At 51.9% G+C, this 17458-nt stretch overlaps 1 protein-coding gene across 6 annotated transcripts in view; it reads right to left on the reverse strand.

Moving 5' to 3' along the window:
• The window catches only part of LOC141123276 (cytosolic phospholipase A2 gamma-like), a 268360-nt gene that overhangs the window by 63751 nt on the left and 187151 nt on the right, over positions 1 to 17458 (reverse strand). The gene's annotated exons all lie outside the window — the stretch shown is intronic.

Genomic DNA, 17458 nt, shown 5'->3' on the forward strand with positions numbered 1-17458 from the left:
TCTCTCTCATCATTGGCTAGCTGGCTGTGATTGTCTCAGCCAATGAGCAGGGAAAGTGCCCAGATGCTCTTGTGCACATCGCTGGATCAGGATGGGGCTCAGGCAGTGGGGGTTGGTGAAGTTTTAGGATGGGGGGGCGCCAGACCCTGTCCTTCCTTTTTGACCCCTCCCACTTGGTGAAAATGAGCGTGGTTTCAGCAAAATAGTGGGCGTGGCTCTAAGGTGGTGTGGTTAGCGTCTGAGATGAACGACGGATGAAGGGACAGGGAGGGAGAGAGGGAGGGAGAGAGGGAGGGACAGCAGGCCCAGATCCTACACAACAAAAGAAATATGTGTATTCTATAAAGTTTAACAATCCACAGATAAAGATACTCCAAACACACTGTTAGCACTTCAATCATCCTGGCACCATGGTTGTTATGGTGTCAGGATGATTGAAGCGCATTATTTCTATTATTACATTGTAACATAAAATGAAATCATTCAACTTACCATAATGCAGAATCATTGGGAGCCCTGAGTGTGTAACTTGCCACGTCGCCTGCCACCAGATGCCATCAGGTGCCCCCAGTGGAGTCTGTCCTTACATCAGGTGCACCCAACGGAGTCCCTCCTTACATCAGGTGCCCCAGCAGAGTCTCTCCTTACATCAGGTGCCCCCAGCAGAGTCCCTCCTTACATCAGGTGTCCCCAGCAGAGTCTCTCCTTACATCAGGTGCCCCCAGCAGAGTCCCTCTTTATATCAGGCGCCCCAGCAGAGTCCCTCTTTACATCAGGTGCCCCAGCGGAGCCCCTCCATACATCTGTGTCCCCACCAGAGTCCCTCCTTACATGTGTCCCCAGCAGAGCCCCTCTATACATCTGTGTCCCCAGTGGAGCCCCTCCTTACATCTGTGTCCCCATCGGAGTCCCTCCTTACATCTGTGTCCCCAGTGTAGCCCCTCCTTACATCTGTCTCCCCAGCAGAGTCCCTCCTTACATCAGGTGCCCCAGCAGAGTCCCTCCTTACATCAGGTGCCCAAGCGGAGCCCCTCCATACATCTGTCTCCCCAGTGGAGTCCCTCCATACATCTGTGTACCCAGTAAAGACCCTGCTTACATCTGTGTCCCCAGTGGAGTCCCTCCACATATCTGTGTCCCCAGCGGAGTCCCTCCTTACATGTATCCCCAGCGGAGCCCCTCCATACATCTGTGTCCCCAGCGGAGTCCCTCCTTACATCTGTTTCACCATCGGAGTCCCTCCTTACATCTGTGTCCCCAGCGCAGCCCCTCCTTACATCTGTGTCCCCAGCGGAGTCCCTCCTTACATCTGTGTCCCCAGCAGATTCTCTCTTTACATCAGTTGCCCTAGCAGAGTCCCTCCTTACATCAGGTGCCCCAGTGGAGTCCCTCTTTAAATCAGGTGCACCAGCAGAGTCCCTCCTTACATCAGGTGCCATAGCGGAGCTCCTCCATACATCTTTGTCCCCAGAGGAGTCCCTATTTACATATGTCCCCAGCGGAGCCCCTCCATACATCTTTGTCCCCAGTGGAACCCCTTCTTACATCTGTGTCCCCAGCAGAATTCCACCTTACATCTGTGTCCCCAGCAGAGTCCCTCCTTACATCAGGTGCCCCAGCGGAGCCCCTCCATACATCTGTGTCCCCAGCGGAGCCCCTCCTTACATCTATGTCCCCATCGGAGTCCCTCCTTACATCTGTGCCCCCAGCAGAATTCCACCTTACATCTGTGTCCCCAGCGGAGTCCCTCCTTACATCAGCTGCCCCAGCGGAGCCCCTCCATACATCTGTGTCCCCAGCAGAGTCCCTCCTTACTTCAGGTGCCCCAGCGGAGCCCCTCCATACATCTGTGTCCCCAGCGGAGCCCCTCCTTACATCTGTGTCTCCATCGGAGTCCCTCCTTACATCTGTGCCCCCAGCAGAATTCCACCTTACATCTGTGTCCCCAGTGGAGTCCCTCCTTACATCAGCTGCCCCAGCGGAGCCCCTCCATACATCTGTGTCCCCAGCGGAGTCCCTCCTTACATGTGTCCCCAGCAGAGCCCCTCCATACATCTGTGTCCCCAGTGGAGCCCCTCCTTACATCTGTGTCCCCATCGGAGTCCCACCTTACATCTGTGTCCCCAGTGGAGCCCCTCCTTACATCTGTGTCCCCATCAGAGTCCCTCCTTACATCAGGAGCCCCCAGCAGAGTCCCTCTTTATATCAGGAGCCCCCAACAGAGTCCCTCTTTACATCAGGTGCCCCAGCGGAGCCCCTCCATACATCTGTGTCCCCACCAGAGTCCCTCCTTACATGTGTCCCCAGCAGAGCCCCTGTATACATCTGTGTCCCCAGTGGAGCCCCTCCTTACATCTGTGTCCCCATCGGAGTCCCTCCTTACATCTGTGTCCCCAGTGTAGCCCCTCCTTACATCTGTCTCCTCAGCAGAGTCCCTCCTTACATCAGGTGCCCCAGCAGAGTCCCTCCTTACATCAGGTGCCCAAGCGGAGCCCCTCCATACATCTGTCTCCCCAGTGGAGTCCCTCCATACATCTGTGTACCCAGTAAAGCCCCTGTTTACATCTGTCTCCCCAGTGGAGTCCCTCCATACATCTGTGTACCCAGTAAAGCCCCTGCTTACATCTGTGTCCCCAGTGGAGTCCCTCCACATATCTGTGTCCCCAGCGGAGTCCCTCCTTACATGTATCCCCAGCGGAGCCCCTCCATACATCTGTGTCCCCAACGGAGTCCCTCCTTACATCAGGTGCCCCAGTGGAGTCCCTCTTTAAATCAGGTGCACCAGCAGAGTCCCTCCTTACATCAGGTGCCATAGCGGAGCTCCTCCATACATCTTTGTCCCCAGAGGAGTCCCTATTTACATATGTCCGCAGTGGAGCCCCTCCATACATCTTTGTCCCCAGTGGAACCCCTTCTTACATCTGTGTCCCCAGCAGAATTCCACCTTACATCTGTGTCCCCAGCAGAGTCCCTCCTTACATCAGGTGCCCCAGCGGAGCCCCTCCATACATCTGTGTCCCCAGGTGCTCCAAGCGGAGTCCGTCCTTACATCAGGAGCCCCCAGAAGAGTCTGTCCTTACATCAGGTGCCCCAGTGGAGTCCTTCCTTACATCAGGTGCCCCAGCGGAGACCCTCCATACATCTGTGTCCCCAGCTTAGTCCCTCCATACATCTGTGTCCCCAGAGGAGTCCCTCCTTACATGTGTCCCCAGCAGAGCCCCTCCATACATCTTTGTCCCCAGTGGAACCCCTTCTTACATCTGTGTCACCATCGGATTCCCCCCTTACAGCTCTGTCCCCATCGGAGTCCCTTCTTACATCTGTGTCCCCAGTGTAGCCCCTCCTTACATCTGTGTCCCCAGCGGAGTCCCTCCTTACATCAGGTGCCCCAGCAGAGTCCCTCTTTACATCAGGTGCCCAAGCGGAGGCCCTCCATACATCTGTCTCCCCAGTGGAGTCCCTCCATACATCTGTGTACCCAGCAGAGTCCCTCCTTACATGTGTCCCCAGCGGAGCCCCTCCATACATCTTTATCCCCAGTGCAGCCCCTCCTTACATTTGTGTCCCCAGCAGAGTCCCTACTTACATCAGATGCCCCAGCAGATTCCCTCTTTATATCAGGTGCCCCAGCAGAGTCCCTCCTCACATCAGTTGCCCCAGTGGAGTCCCTCTTTAAATCAGGTGCACCAGCAGAGTCCCTACTTACATCAGGTGCCCCAGCGGAGCTCCTCCATACATCTGTGTCCCCAGCGGAGTCCCTCCTTACATCAGGTGCCCCAGCAGAGCCCCTCCATACATCTGTGTCCCCAGCGGAGCCCCTCCTTACATCAGGTGCCCCAGCGGAGCCCCTCCATACATCTGTGTCCCCAGCGGAGTCCCTCCATACATCTGTGTCCCCAAAGGAGTCCCTCATTACATGTGTCCCCAGCAGAGCCCCTCCATACATCTGTGTCCCCAGCGGAGACCCTCCTTACATCTGTGTCCCTGCAAAGTCTCTTTTTACATCCGTGTCCCCAGCAGAGTCCCTCCTTACATCAGGTATCCCCAGCGGAGTCCCTCCTTACATCAGGTGCCTCCAGCAGAGTCCATCCATACATCAGGTGCCCCCAGCGGAGTTCGTCTTTACATCAGGTGCACCCAGCAGAGTCTGTCCTTACATAAGGTGCCCCCAGCGGAGTCTGTCCTTACATCTGGTGCCCCCAGCAGAGTCCGTCCTTACATCAGGTGCCCCAGCAAAGTCCGTCCTTACATCAGGTGCCCCATCAGAGTCCGTCCTTACATCAGGTGCCCCCAGCGGAGTCTCTCCTTACATCAGGTGCCCCAGCAGAGTCCCTCCTTACATCAGGTGCCCCAGCGGAGCCCCTCCATACATCTGTGTCCCCATCAGCATCCCTCCATACATCTGTGTCCCCAGTGGAGTCAGTCCTTACTAGGGATGAGCTTCGTGTTCGAGTCGAACCCATGTTCGACTCGAACATTGTCTGTTCGCCCGTTCGCTGAATTGCGAACGATATGGGCCGTTCGCGCCAAATTCGTGTCACGGCCCATAATTCACTGCGGCATCGCAGTGCATTGCTGGCTGATGATTGGCCAAGCATGCACTATGACCTGCATGCTTGGCCAATCACAGCGCCGTCTGAACAGAGAGCCGTAATTGGCCAAAGCCAAGGAGGCTTTGGCCAATTATGGCTCAGGGGATTTAGCACACGCCCCACACTATATAAGGCCGCCTGCACGGCGGCCCTGTGTAGTGTGTGTTCCGGCGTTCATAGATAGAGAGAGAGAGAGACAGACAGTGTTGTTTGATTTGAGTTAGATAGATTAGGCAGAACAGTCAGTCAGTTAGCTGCACTTACAGTGTATTGTGTATATATATGCATCCCAGGTGTTGCATATATATATATACACTGTATTCAGTTTAGCTAGATCCGTTCTTGTTATCTTCTTACTGACAGGCAGGCTTGTCTTGTTACAGTATTTACAGCTACCTGAAGAAAATTGCTGGTGTTCTTTTGTTCCTATTAGTACCACAGTCAGGCAGCTAGACTATTTACAGTTAGTGTAGTGCGTCCTGCTCACAGTGTTCAGCTAAACCTACAAGTTAGTGGGGTGCGTCCTGCTCACAGTGTTCAGCTAAACCTACAAGTTAGTGTGGTGCGTTCACCTCACAGTGTTCAGCTAAACCTACAAGTTCGTGCGGTGCGTCCTGCTCACAGTGTTCAGCTAAAACTACAAGTTAGTGCGGTGCGTCGACCTCACAGTGTTCAGCTAAACCTAGAAGTTAGTGCGGTGCTTCCTGCTCACAGTGTTCAGCTAAAACTACAAATTAGTGCTGTGCGTCCTCCTCACAGTGTTCAGCTAAACCTACAAGTTAGCGTAGTGAGACCTCTGCACAGTGTTCATCTAAAGCTACAAGTTAGTGCAGTGCATCCTGCTCACAGTGTTCAGCTAGATCTGTTCCTGTTATCTTCTTACCGACAGGCAGGCTTGTCTTGTTACAGTATTTACAGCTACCTGAAGAAAATTGCTGGTGTTCTTTTGATCCTATTAGTACCACAGTCAGGCAGCTAGACTATTTACAGTTAGTGCAGTGCGTCCTGCTCACAGTGTTCAGCTAAAACTACAAGTTAGTGTAATGCGTCCTGCTCACAGTGTTCAGCTAAACCTACAAGTTAGTGGGGTGCGTCCACCTCACAGTGTTCAGCTAAACCTACAAGTTAGTGTGGTGCATCCACCTCACAGTGTTCAGCTAAAACTACAAGTTAGTGCGGTGCGTCCACCTTACAGTGTTCAGCTAAACCTAGAAGTTAGTGCTGTGTGTCCTGCTCACAGTGTTCAGCTAAACCTACAAGTTAGTGTAGTGAGACCTCTGCACAGTGTTCATCTAAAGCTACAAGTTAGTGCAGTGCGTCCTGCTCACAGTGTTCAGCTATATCCGTTCCTGTTATCTTCTTACTGACAGGCAGGCTTGTCTTGTTACAGTATTTACAGCTACCTGAAGAAAATTGCTGGTGTTCTTTTGATCCTATTAGTACCACAGTCAGGCAGCTAGACTATTTACAGTTAGTGCAGTGCGCCCTGCTCACAGTGTTCAGCTAAAACTACAAGTTAGTGCTGTGCGTCCTGCTCACAGTGTTCAGCTAAAACTACAAGTTAGTGCTGTGCGTCCTGCTCACAGTGTTCAGCTAAAACTACAAGTTAGTGTGGTGCGTCCTGCTCACAGTGTTCAGCTAAAACTACAAGTTAGTGTGGTGCGTCCTGCTCACAGTGTTCAGCTAAAACTACAAGTTAGTGTGGTGCGTCCACCTCACAGTGTTCAGCTAAACCTACAAGTTAGTGCTGTGCGTCCTGCTCAGTGTTCAGCTAAAACTACAAGTTAGTGTGGTGCGTCCTGCTCACAGTGTTCAGCTAAAACTACAAGTTAGTGCTGTGCGTCCTGCTCACAGTGTTCAGCTAAAACTACAAGTTAGTGTGGTGCGTCCACCTCACAGTGTTCAGCTAAAACTACAAGTTAGTGTGGTGCGTCCTCCTCACAGTGTCCAGCTAAACCTACAAGTTATTTTTTTGCGAGCTCTGCACAGTGTTCAGCTAAAGCTACCTGTAGAAGGTTGGTGGTGTTCTCATACTACAGACAGGCAGTTGATTTTGCTAGCTGCAGTATCAGTACATATATATATATATATATATATATATATATATCCCAGCTTAGTGCAGCTACAGGCCATTAGTATGTCTGGAAGGCCAAGAAGGAGAGGCAGACAGTCACAAGCCAATAAGAGAGGGCAAGCAGGCTCTGTGTCTAGTGCTGGTCGTGATCCTCATCAGCACGTGGCCGTGGGACACGCTTGGCCTTTTTTTCGGCAGCTGGCCGTGTTGAGCCGCAACATGCGGAAGACTTGGTCGAGTGGGTGACCAAGCCGCCCTCATCCTCCTCATCCTCTCTCACCCATGCCCAGGGTACTTTGTCTGGCAAAGCAGCGGCCTCTTTTCTTGGCTCAATGTCATCAGTGACTCCTTCCCTAGCCCCACCATGTCCTCCTGAGGAGTCCCTCGAACTGTTTGACCACAGTGTTGGGTACATGCTCCAGGAGGATGCCCAGCGTTTGGAAGGCTCTGATGATGATACTGAGCTCGATGAAGGCAGTAACGTGAGCATGGACAGAGGGGGTGCCCAAGAAGGACAGCAATCTGGCAGTCATGCTCCCCCTGCTGCAGCATACTGCCAGGTTTGCTCCAGTGATGAGGAGGGAGGGGATAATGAGGTCACTGACTCAACGTGGGTGCCTGATAGGAGAGAGGAGGAGGAGGAGGCGGCACATCACCAACGAGGCAGGATGCCCTCCAGGGGCCAGCCTAAGGGCAGCACCTTGACTGTATCACACCCCAAAGCTCCACATGTGCAGGGCGCTGCAGTCTCTGCACGTTCAAAAACTTCTTTGGTGTGGGCCTTTTTTGAGACGAGTGCATCAGATCGCACCGCTGCTATTTGCAACATATGTCTCAAGCGTATCTCGCGTGGCCAAAACATCTCCCGCTTGGGTACCACATGCTTGACCAGACATATGTTGACCTGCCATGCAGTTCGTTGGCAAGCGTATCTAAAAGACCCACACCAAAGAACAAAGCGGACCTCTCCTTGCTCCCCTTCAGCTGAGATCTCCAACCCCACTATACCTTCAGTCCTCTCTGAGACCTGCACTGAGAGGAATGAAGGTGTAGAATTAGGTGTGTCACAGCCAAGTACTTGTGGGCAATCTGCTTTTGGTACACCGACGTCAGATTGTACCAGGCAAATTTTCCTGCCCCAGCTGCTGCACCGCCGAAAGAAGTTTGCTCCCAGCCATCCACATGCCCAGCGGTTGAATGCTAGCTTGGCAAAATTGCTAGGACTTCAACTGCTGCCTTTTCAGTTGGTAGACTCTGCCCTCTTCCGTGAGTTTGTGGAATGTGCGGTTCCTCAGTGGCAGGTACCCAAACGCCACTTTTTCTCACGGAAGGCGATTCCGGCTCTCTACCGGCATGTGGAAGGCAATGTCCATGCCTCGCTGGACAGGGCGGTCAGCGGTAAGGTGCATATTACCGCTGACTCATGGTCCAGCAGGCATGGACAGGGACATTACCTAAGTTTCACGGCGCATTGGGTCACTCTGCTGGCAGCTGGGAAGGATGCAGGACAAGGTGCAGTAGTGTTGGAGGTTGTTCCGCCACCACGCCTCCAAAATGCTAATGATTGTGACACACCTCTCTCCTCCACCCCCTCCTCTTCTTCTTCCTCCATGGCCTCTTCCTGTGCTTTGTCCTCAGAACCAGCGGTGCTCCGTAGCCGTTCAAGGGGCTATGCAAGTACGCAGGCCAAAAGATGCTATGCGGTGCTTGAGCTGGTGTGCTTGGGGGACAGGAGCCACACTGGGGCAGAGGTTCTGTCAGCTCTGCAGGGGCAGGTTCAGAGGTGGTTGACGCCACGCCAACTTAAGGCAGGAATGGTGGTATGTGACAATGGCACCAACCTCCTCTCTGCCCTCCGCCAGGGACAAATGACCCATGTGCCCTGTTTGGCTCACGTCCTTAACTTGGTGGTGCAGCGGTTCTTGGGCAGGTACCCGGGCTTACAGGATGTCCTGAGGCAGGCCAGGAAAGTCTGTGTGCATTTCCGCCGGTCATATAATGCCAGTGCTCGGCTGCCGGACCTCCAAAAGGAGTTTAACCTGCCCAAGAACTGCCTAATCTGTGACATGCCCACCAGGTGGAACTCAACGTTGGCCATGCTGCAGCGGCTGCACACGCAGCAGAGGGCCATCAATGAGTACCTGTGCGACTATGGCACCAGGACAGGGTCAGGGGAGCTTGTTTTTTTTTCCCCCACGCCAGTGGGCCATGATCAGGGATGCATGCACTGTCCTGTCACCATTTGAGGAGGCCACGAGGATGGTGAGCAGTGACAGTGCATGCACCAGTGACACTGTCCCCCTTGTCCACCTGTTGGAGAACACGCTGCATGGAATAATGGACAGGGCACTTGAGGCAGAACAGAGGCAGGAAGAGGAGGACTTCCTTAGCTCTCAAGGCCCCCTTTATCCAGACAGTGTTCCTGCGTGCCCGCCGATCACACAGGAAGAGGGAGAGGAGGAGGAGGAGGAGGAGGAAGATTGTGTCAGTATGGAGGTGGAGCCTGGCACTCAGCATCAGCAGCAGTCTTTAAGGGATCAGTCCCAAGAAACACATGGACTTGTACATGGCTGGGAGGAGGTGGCTGCGGACCATGTCGTCCTTAGTGACCCAGAGGACTCCGGACCGAATGCCTCAGCAAACCTACGCTGCATGGCCTCCCTGATCCCGCAAAGCCTGCGGAAGGATCCTCGTATTTGTGGTATCAAGGAGAAGGACCAATACTGGCTGGCAACCCTCCTTGATCCACGTTACAAGGGTAAGGTTGCGGACCTTATCTTGCCATCGCAGAGGGAGCAGAGGATGAAACATCTTCGGGAGGCCTTGCAGAAAGGTCTGTGCAATGCGTTCCCAGAGACTGGGAGGTTACAAATTCCTGTTTCTGGACAACGTGTTGCTGAGGCTTTGGTCAGTCAAAGAAGGAGCGGTGGAGAAGGTGGCCGCCTGACCGACGCGTTCAGACAATTTTTTGGTCCGCAGCCCCAAGGTATGATCGGTTCCAGCAACTATCGCCAGCGTCTGTTTTACATGGTGCAGGAATACCTAGGGGCAAGATCTGACTTGGACACCTTTCCCACCGAAAATCCTCTGGGTTACTGGGTCTTGAGGATGGATCACTGGCCAGAGCTTGCACAGTATGCAATTGAGCTACTGGCCTGTCCTGCATCCAGCGTTCTTGCGGAACGCACATTCAGTGCTGCTGGAGGCTTTGTAACCGATCACAGGGTGCGTCTGTCCACCGACTCGGTCGATCGACTGACCTTCATAAAAAGGAATCAGTCTTGGATCACCACCAGCTACCAAGCACCTGATGCTGATGTAACCGAATATTTTTTTTTGAAATCTCAGATCCCTTCAAAGACTGCCTATGCTGATGCTGAGTGACTATCCCTGAGTAATTATCCTCTTCCTTCTCAATCATCACGCTGATAGCTTGTAAGAACATTTTTGGTTCTGGGCGCCACCACCAGTGCCTAAGGCCCAATTTTTCAGCCCCTGTTTAACAGGGGCGTGTAATTACAATTTTTGATGCAATACTTTGCAGCAGGGCTCATTTCTGCATTACAACTAGAGTATCTGTGAGGGGTTGCAGTGTTGTGGCACCAGCACCAGTGCCTAAGGCCCAATTTTTCAGCCCCTGTTTAACAGGGGCGTGTAATTACAATTTTTGATGCAATACTTTGCAGCAGGGCTCATTTCTGCGTTCCAACTAGAGTATCTGTGAGTGGTTGCAGTGTTGTGGCACCAGCACCAGTGCCTAAGGCCTAATTTTTCAGCCCCTGTTCAACAGGGGCATGTAATTACAATTCTTGATCTAATATTTCACAGCAGGGTCCATTTCTGCACCCACAAAGAGCGAGTGAGGACTTAGTGTTGTGGCACCACCACCACCAAAGGCCCAATTTTTCTGCCCTTGTTCAACAGGGGCATGTAATTACAATTCTTGATCTAATATTTCACAGCAGGGCCCTGTGAGGGCTTACAGTGTTGTGGCCACAACAACACCTAAGGCCCAAATATCTGCTGAGTATATAGGGCAGGCCCCTACTTTCAAACATCCAACTTACAAACGACTCCTACTTGCAAACGGAAGGAGACAACAGGAAGTGAGATGAAATCTACCCCTAGGAAGGGAAATTCTCTCCTGTAAGAGTTAATATGGGAAAAACATTTCTCCTTTCCACTGATGCTTTCCAATCCTTGTTCCACGAAAAACCCAAAATTTTCAAAAAACATTTGTCATTGGGACAAAAAGTGAGGTGAAATCTTCTGAAGAGGAGGAAAGACAGCAAAACAAATGTCACAGGGGTGATAACCCTTCCCTATGTTTTCCAAAAAGCTTAAAAAAGATTTTTTGGCTGGAGCTAAACACGTTAAAAATGTACCCGTTAAAAATTACAAACAGATTCTACTTAACAACAATCCTACAGTCCCTGTCTTGTTTGCACCGCCTGTATACTGCTGTTCAGAGTATATAGGGCCTGGTGGCCCCACACCTTTCCTTATTTTAATTTGGGTGCGGGGTTCCCCTTAATATCCATACAAGACCCAAAGGGCCTGGTAATGGTCTGGGGGGGACCCATGCCGTTTGTCTCACTGATTTTCATCCATATTGCCAGGACCCGACATTACATTAAACCCGCAAGCAGTTTTAAACGAGATTTTTTCCTTTAAAAAAGACATTTTGTGCAGGGACTGTTCTAAACACGGGAAACACGCGCCACTTTACAGGCATACTATAGACACACCCCAGGTACAATATTTAAAGGAATATTTCACTTTTTTTTTATTTTTACTTTAAGCATCATTAAAATCACTGCTCCCGAAAAAATGGCCGTTTTTAAAAGTTTTTTTTGCATCGATACAAGTCCCCTGGGGTAGGACCCGGGTCCCCAAACCTTTTTTAGGACAATACCATGCAAATTAGCTTTTAAAATGAGCACTTTTGATTTCGAACATTCGAGTCCCATAGATGTCAATGGGGTTCTAACGTTCGTGCAAATTTCCGGTCCGTTCGCAGGTTCTGGTACGAACCGAACCAGGGGGGGTGTTCGGCTCATCCCTACTCCTTACGGAGCCCCTCCATACATCTGTGTCCTCAGCAGAGCCCCTCCTTACATCTGTGTACCCAGTGAAGACCCTCTTTACATCTGTGTCCCCAGCAGAGCCCCTCCTTACATAAGGTTTCCCAAGCGGAGTCCCTCCTTACATCAGGTGCCCCCCGCAGAGTCCATCCTTACATCAGGTGCCCCCAGCAGAGTCTGTATTACATCAGGTGTCCCAGCGGAGCCCCTCCATTCATCTGTTTCAGCAGCGGAGTCCCTCCATACATCTGAGTCCCCAGCAGAGTGCCTCATCAAATGTGTCCCCAGCGGAGCCCCTCCATACATCTGTGTCCCCAGTGGAGCCCCTCCTTACATCTGTGTCCCCAGTGGAGCCCCTCCTTACATCTGTGTCCACAGCGGAGTCCCTCCTTACATCTGTGTCCCCAGCGGAGTCCCTAATTACATCAGGTGCCCCAGCAGATTTCCTCTTTACATCAGGTGCCCCAGCGGAGCCCCTCCATACATCTGTGTCCCCAGCGGAGGCCCTCCATATATCTGTGTCCCCAGCAGAGACCCTCCTTACATGTGTCCCCAGCGGAACCCCTCCATACATCTGTGTCCAAAGTGGAGTCCCTCCTCACATCAGGTGCCCCAGCGGAGCCCCTCCATACATCTGTATCCCCAGCGGAGTCCCTCCATACATCTGTGTCCCCAAAGGAGTCCCTCATTACATGTGTCCCCAGCAGAGCCCCTCCATACATCTGTGTCCCCAGCGGAGACCCTCCTTACATCTGTGTTCCTGCAGAGTCTCTTTTTACATCCGTGTCCCCAGCAGAGTCCCTCCTTACATCAGCTATCCCCAGCTGAGTCCCTTCTTACATCAGGTGCCCCCAGCAGAGTCCATCCATACATCAGGTGCCCCCAGCGGAGTTCGTCCTTACATCAGGTGCACCCAGCAGAGTCTGTCCTTACATAAGGTGCCCCCAGCGGAGTCTGTGCTTACATCAGGTTCCCCCAGCAGAGTCCGTCCTTACATCAGGTGCCCCAGCAGAGTCTGTCCTTACATCAGGTGCCCCAGCAGAGTCCGTCCTTACATCAGGTGCCCCCAGTGGAGTCCCTCCTTACATCAGGTGCCCCAGCGGAGCCCCTCCATACATCTGTGTCCCCATCGGCATCCCTCCATACATCTGTGTCCCCAGTGGAGTCCCTCCTTACATGTGTCCCCAGCGGAGCCCCTCCATACATCTGTGTCCTCAGCAGAGCCTCTCCTTACATCTGTGTCCCCAGTGGAGACCCTCTTTACATCTGTGTCCCCAGCAGAGTCCCTCCTTACATCAGGTGCCCCCCGCAGAGTCCGTCCTTACATCAGGTGCCCCCAGCGGAGTCTGTTCTTACATCAGGTGCCCCAGCGGAGCCCCTCCATACATCTGTTTCAGCAGCGGAGTCCCTCCATACATCTGAGTCCCCAGCGGAGTGCCTCATCAAATGTGTCCACAGCGGAGCCCCTCCATACATCTGTGTCCCCAGTGGAGCCCCTCCTTACATCTGTGTCCCCAGCGGAGTCCCTAATTACATCAGGTGCCCCAGCAGATTCCCTCTTTACATCAGGTGCCCCAGCAGAGCCCCTCCATACATCTGTGTCCCCAGCGGAGGCCCTCCATATATCTGTGTCCCCAGCGGAGACTCTCCTTACACGTGTCCCCAGCAGAACCCCTCCATACATCTGTGTCCAAAGCGGAGTCCCTCCTTACATCTGTGTCCTCAGCAGTGCCCCTCTTTACATCAGGTGTCCCTCCTTACATCAGGTGCTGCCAGCAGAGGCCATCCTTATATCAAGTGCCTCCAGTGGAGTAAGTGCTTACATCAGGTGCCCCAGCAGAGTCCCTCCTTACACCAGGTGCCCCAGCGGTGCCCCTCCATACATCTGTGTCCCCAGAGGAGTCCCTCCTTACATCTGTGTCCCCAGCAGAATCCCTCCTTACATCTGTGTCCACAGCAGAGTCCCTCCTTACATTAGGTGCCCCAGCGGAGCCCCTCCATACATCTGTGTCCCCAGTGGAGACCCTCCTTACATCAGGTGTCCCCAGCGGAGTTCCTCCTTACATCAGGTGCCCCCAGCAGAGTCTGTCCTTACAACAGGTACCCCCAGCAGAGTCCCTCCTTACATCAGATGTCCCCAGTGGATTCTGCCCTTACATCAGGTGCCCCCAGCGAAGTCCCTCCTTATATCAGGTGCCCCCAGCAGAGTCCCTCCTTACAACAGGTGCCCCCTGCAGAGTTCCTCCTTACATCAGGTGTCCCCAGCGGAGTTCGTACTTACATTAGATTCACCCAGCGGAGTCCGTCGTTACATCAGGGTGCCCCAGCGGAGCCCCTCCATACATCTGTGTCCCCAGCGGAGTCCCTCCATACATCTGTGTCCCCAGTGGAGTCCCTCCTTACATCAGGTGTTCCCAGCGGAGTTCCGCCTTACATCAGGTGCCCCCATCAGAAACCGTCCTTACAACAGGTGCCCCCAGCAGAGTCCCTCTTTATATCAGATTTCCCCAGTGGAGTCCGTCCTTACATCAGGTGCCCCCAGCGGAGTCCCTCTTTACATCAGGTGCCCCCAGCAGAGTACCTCCTTACATCAGGTGCCCCAGCAGAGTCCCTCTGTACATCAGGTGCCCCAGCGGAGCCCCTCCATACATCTGTGTTCCCAGCGGAGTCCCTCCATACATCTCTGTCCCCAGCGGAGTCCCTCCTTACATCAGGTGACCCCAGCGGAGTTCCTCCTTGCATCAGGTGCCCCCAGTAGAGTCCGTCTTTACATCAGGTGCCCCCAGCGAAGTCCGTCCTTACATCTGGTGCCCCCGCCCCCCCCAGCCAAATGCTTATTGGTAGCCTCAAGCCACCTCAGAAGTGTCAGCAATGAAGGATCTCAGTGTGATTTTTTATTGTAACCAGGCTTTTTAGCAATAAAAACCCACCTTATTTTATGTACACTATGTGGAGGCTTTTTATTCTTTCTCCACATACCATCTGAGAGAAAATCCAGCTTCCACTTTAGCTCCATGGGAGATGTCTCGCTTCCTCTGATCCGTGCCTTGACTATCCTTTGTGAGGACCTACCTGGCGGCTCCTGGAGATCCATGCAGAGTCTGACCCAGAAGGTTTCCAGAGTCGGGATATCCTTTCCAAGGCCCTGAGGGGCACCCTGCCTTAGTGATTCCCTGTCGCTGACAAGGGAGTCCAAGGGAGTCCAATCCATCTGGTAAGAGTTTTTTACACACTACTTTTATCAAGATTTATACAGCCGATGGATGTGTTCTTCCCGGGGGATTTAAACATTTGCCTGTGTTTGAACATCAGCCGCTTTATATATTCACTCATCTTTAACCAGTGGGACACTTTACAATTATATGTTGTTCACTTGTTGGACTTTATTTATCCATGTTGAGAGACTCACAAGTCATTTGTTGTATTGATGGTGATACCATTTAGTAACACCTCCCCTTTTGGGTTTTTTAGTCTATGCGCTACATTTCTTTTTACAATATTTTGTGTGGCCACCATTATTTTCCAGCACTGCCTTAACCCTCTTGGACATGGAGTTCACCAGAGCTTCACAGGTTGCCTCTGGAGTCCTCTTCCACTCCTCCATTATGACATCATGGAGCTGGTCGATGTTAGAGACCTTGCTTGGCCAGTCCATCATCATTACCTTCAACTTCTTTAGCAAGGCAGTGGTCATCTTGGAGGTGTGTTTGGGGTCGTTATCATATTGTAATACTGCCCTGCGGCCCAGTCTCCGAAGGGAGGGGGTCATGCTCTGCTTCAGTATGTCACAGTACATGTCAGCATTGATGGTTCCCTCAATGAACTGTAGCTCCCCAGTGACGGCAGCACTAATGCAGCCTCAGACTATGACACTCCCACCACCATGCTTGACTTTTGGCAAGACACACTTGCCAATCCATGTCCTTAGTCTGCTTGTCTTCAGCAAACTGTTTGCGGGCTTTCTTGTACATCAACTTTAGAAGAGGCTTCATTCTAGGACAACAGCCATGCAGACCAATTTGATGCATTGTGTGGCCTATGGTCTGAGCACTGACAGGCTGACCCCCCCCCCCACCCTTTCAACCTCTGCAGCAATGCTGGCAGCGCTCAAAGGTCTATTTCCCAAAGACAACCTATGGATATGACGCTGAGCACGTGCACTCAAATTCTTTGCTTGGACATGGCGAGTCCTGTTCTGAGTGGAACCTGTCCTGTTAAACCACTGTATGGTCTTGGCCACCGTGCTGCAGCTCAGTTTCAGGGTCTTGGCAATCTTCTTATAGCCTAGGCCATCTTTCTGTAGAGCAGTGGTTCTCAACCTGGGCGTCGGAACCCCCTCGGGGCTCGAATGATGATTTGCCAGGAGTCACCGAATCCTGGGCTGTTCCTGAAGCCCGCACCACCTTTCCACCCTTTTTGCAGCCACCCAGCTGGGCTGTTCTTGGAACCCATCGTCGCCCACTCAACCTCTTCACTGCTGCCCATTTAGTTCACGGCATGGCTGGGGGGGCAGAGACTAGAGGTCAGCTGACTGGTGAGGAATGTGAAGTGGGAGGGGCTGGAGGAGACCCTATCTCCTGATTTCAGCATAGGTGTCACTGCTGCGAGACACCACAAAGTTGGAGACACAGTGAGTAACACTACCTGTGATTATAGTTGCCATTAAAAGTCCCCACTACAGTTCTCAGATCGGCAGATGACCTTGATCAAGAGCACCTAACTTGGCTGATCAGAACTCCCACCAGCACTGCTACTGATCCCATTCCCCCCACCAGCACTGCCACTCATCCCATTCCCCTACCAAGGAGTAAGAGAAGGAATAAAAATAGAGAATACATGGAAGGGGGAGGAAAAAAGGGGGAGGAACAAAGAAAAAGGGAGAGAAAGAATAAGAGAAAGAACAAGAAAGATGGCTAGAGAGAGGGATGGGAAAAAAAACAAAAACAAGAAATTAGGATAGAGAGAGATAAAAGGAAAAAAAGGAGAACAAAGAGAAAGAGTGGTACATACTAAAATGTACAATAAGGGGTTTTAATACTGTACGAGTGGAAGGGACTCAGGGAGCGCTAAATGTCTGTGGGTTAGGAGTGCAAATTACTTGTCTTGCCTTGGGTGCTGACAACCCACACTACGAAAATAATTTTACTGTTAGGGTTCCCCACAACTTGGGAAATTTTATCAAGGGGTCACGGCACTAGAAGGTTAAGAACCACTGATGTAGAGAAACAATTCTTTTTTTCAGATCCTCAGAGTTCTTTGCCATGAGGGACCATGTTGAACTTCCAGTGACCAGTATGAGAGATTGAGAACGATAACACCAAATTTGACACACCTGCTCCCCATTCACACCTGAGACCTTGTAACACTAATGAGTCACATGACACCGGGGAGGGAAAATGGATAATTGGGCCCAATTTGGACATTTTCACTTAGGGGTGTACTCACTTTTGCTGCCAGCGGTTTAGACATTAATGGCTGTGTGTTGAGTTATTTTGAGGGGACAGCAAATTTACACTATTATACAAGCTGTACACTCACTACTTTACATTGTAGCAAAGTGTCATTTCTTCAGTGTTGTCACATGAAAAGATAGAAGAAAATATTAACAAAAATGTGAGGGATGTACTCACTTTGTGAGATACTATATATATTTTTTTGCATTGATACATGTTCCCCAAGGCAGTATCCTCCTCCCCTATGCTAGTTTT

This window comes from Aquarana catesbeiana, linkage group LG01 (assembly GCF_042186555.1).
Source record: "Aquarana catesbeiana isolate 2022-GZ linkage group LG01, ASM4218655v1, whole genome shotgun sequence".
NCBI classification, from domain to species: domain Eukaryota; kingdom Metazoa; phylum Chordata; class Amphibia; order Anura; family Ranidae; genus Aquarana; species Aquarana catesbeiana.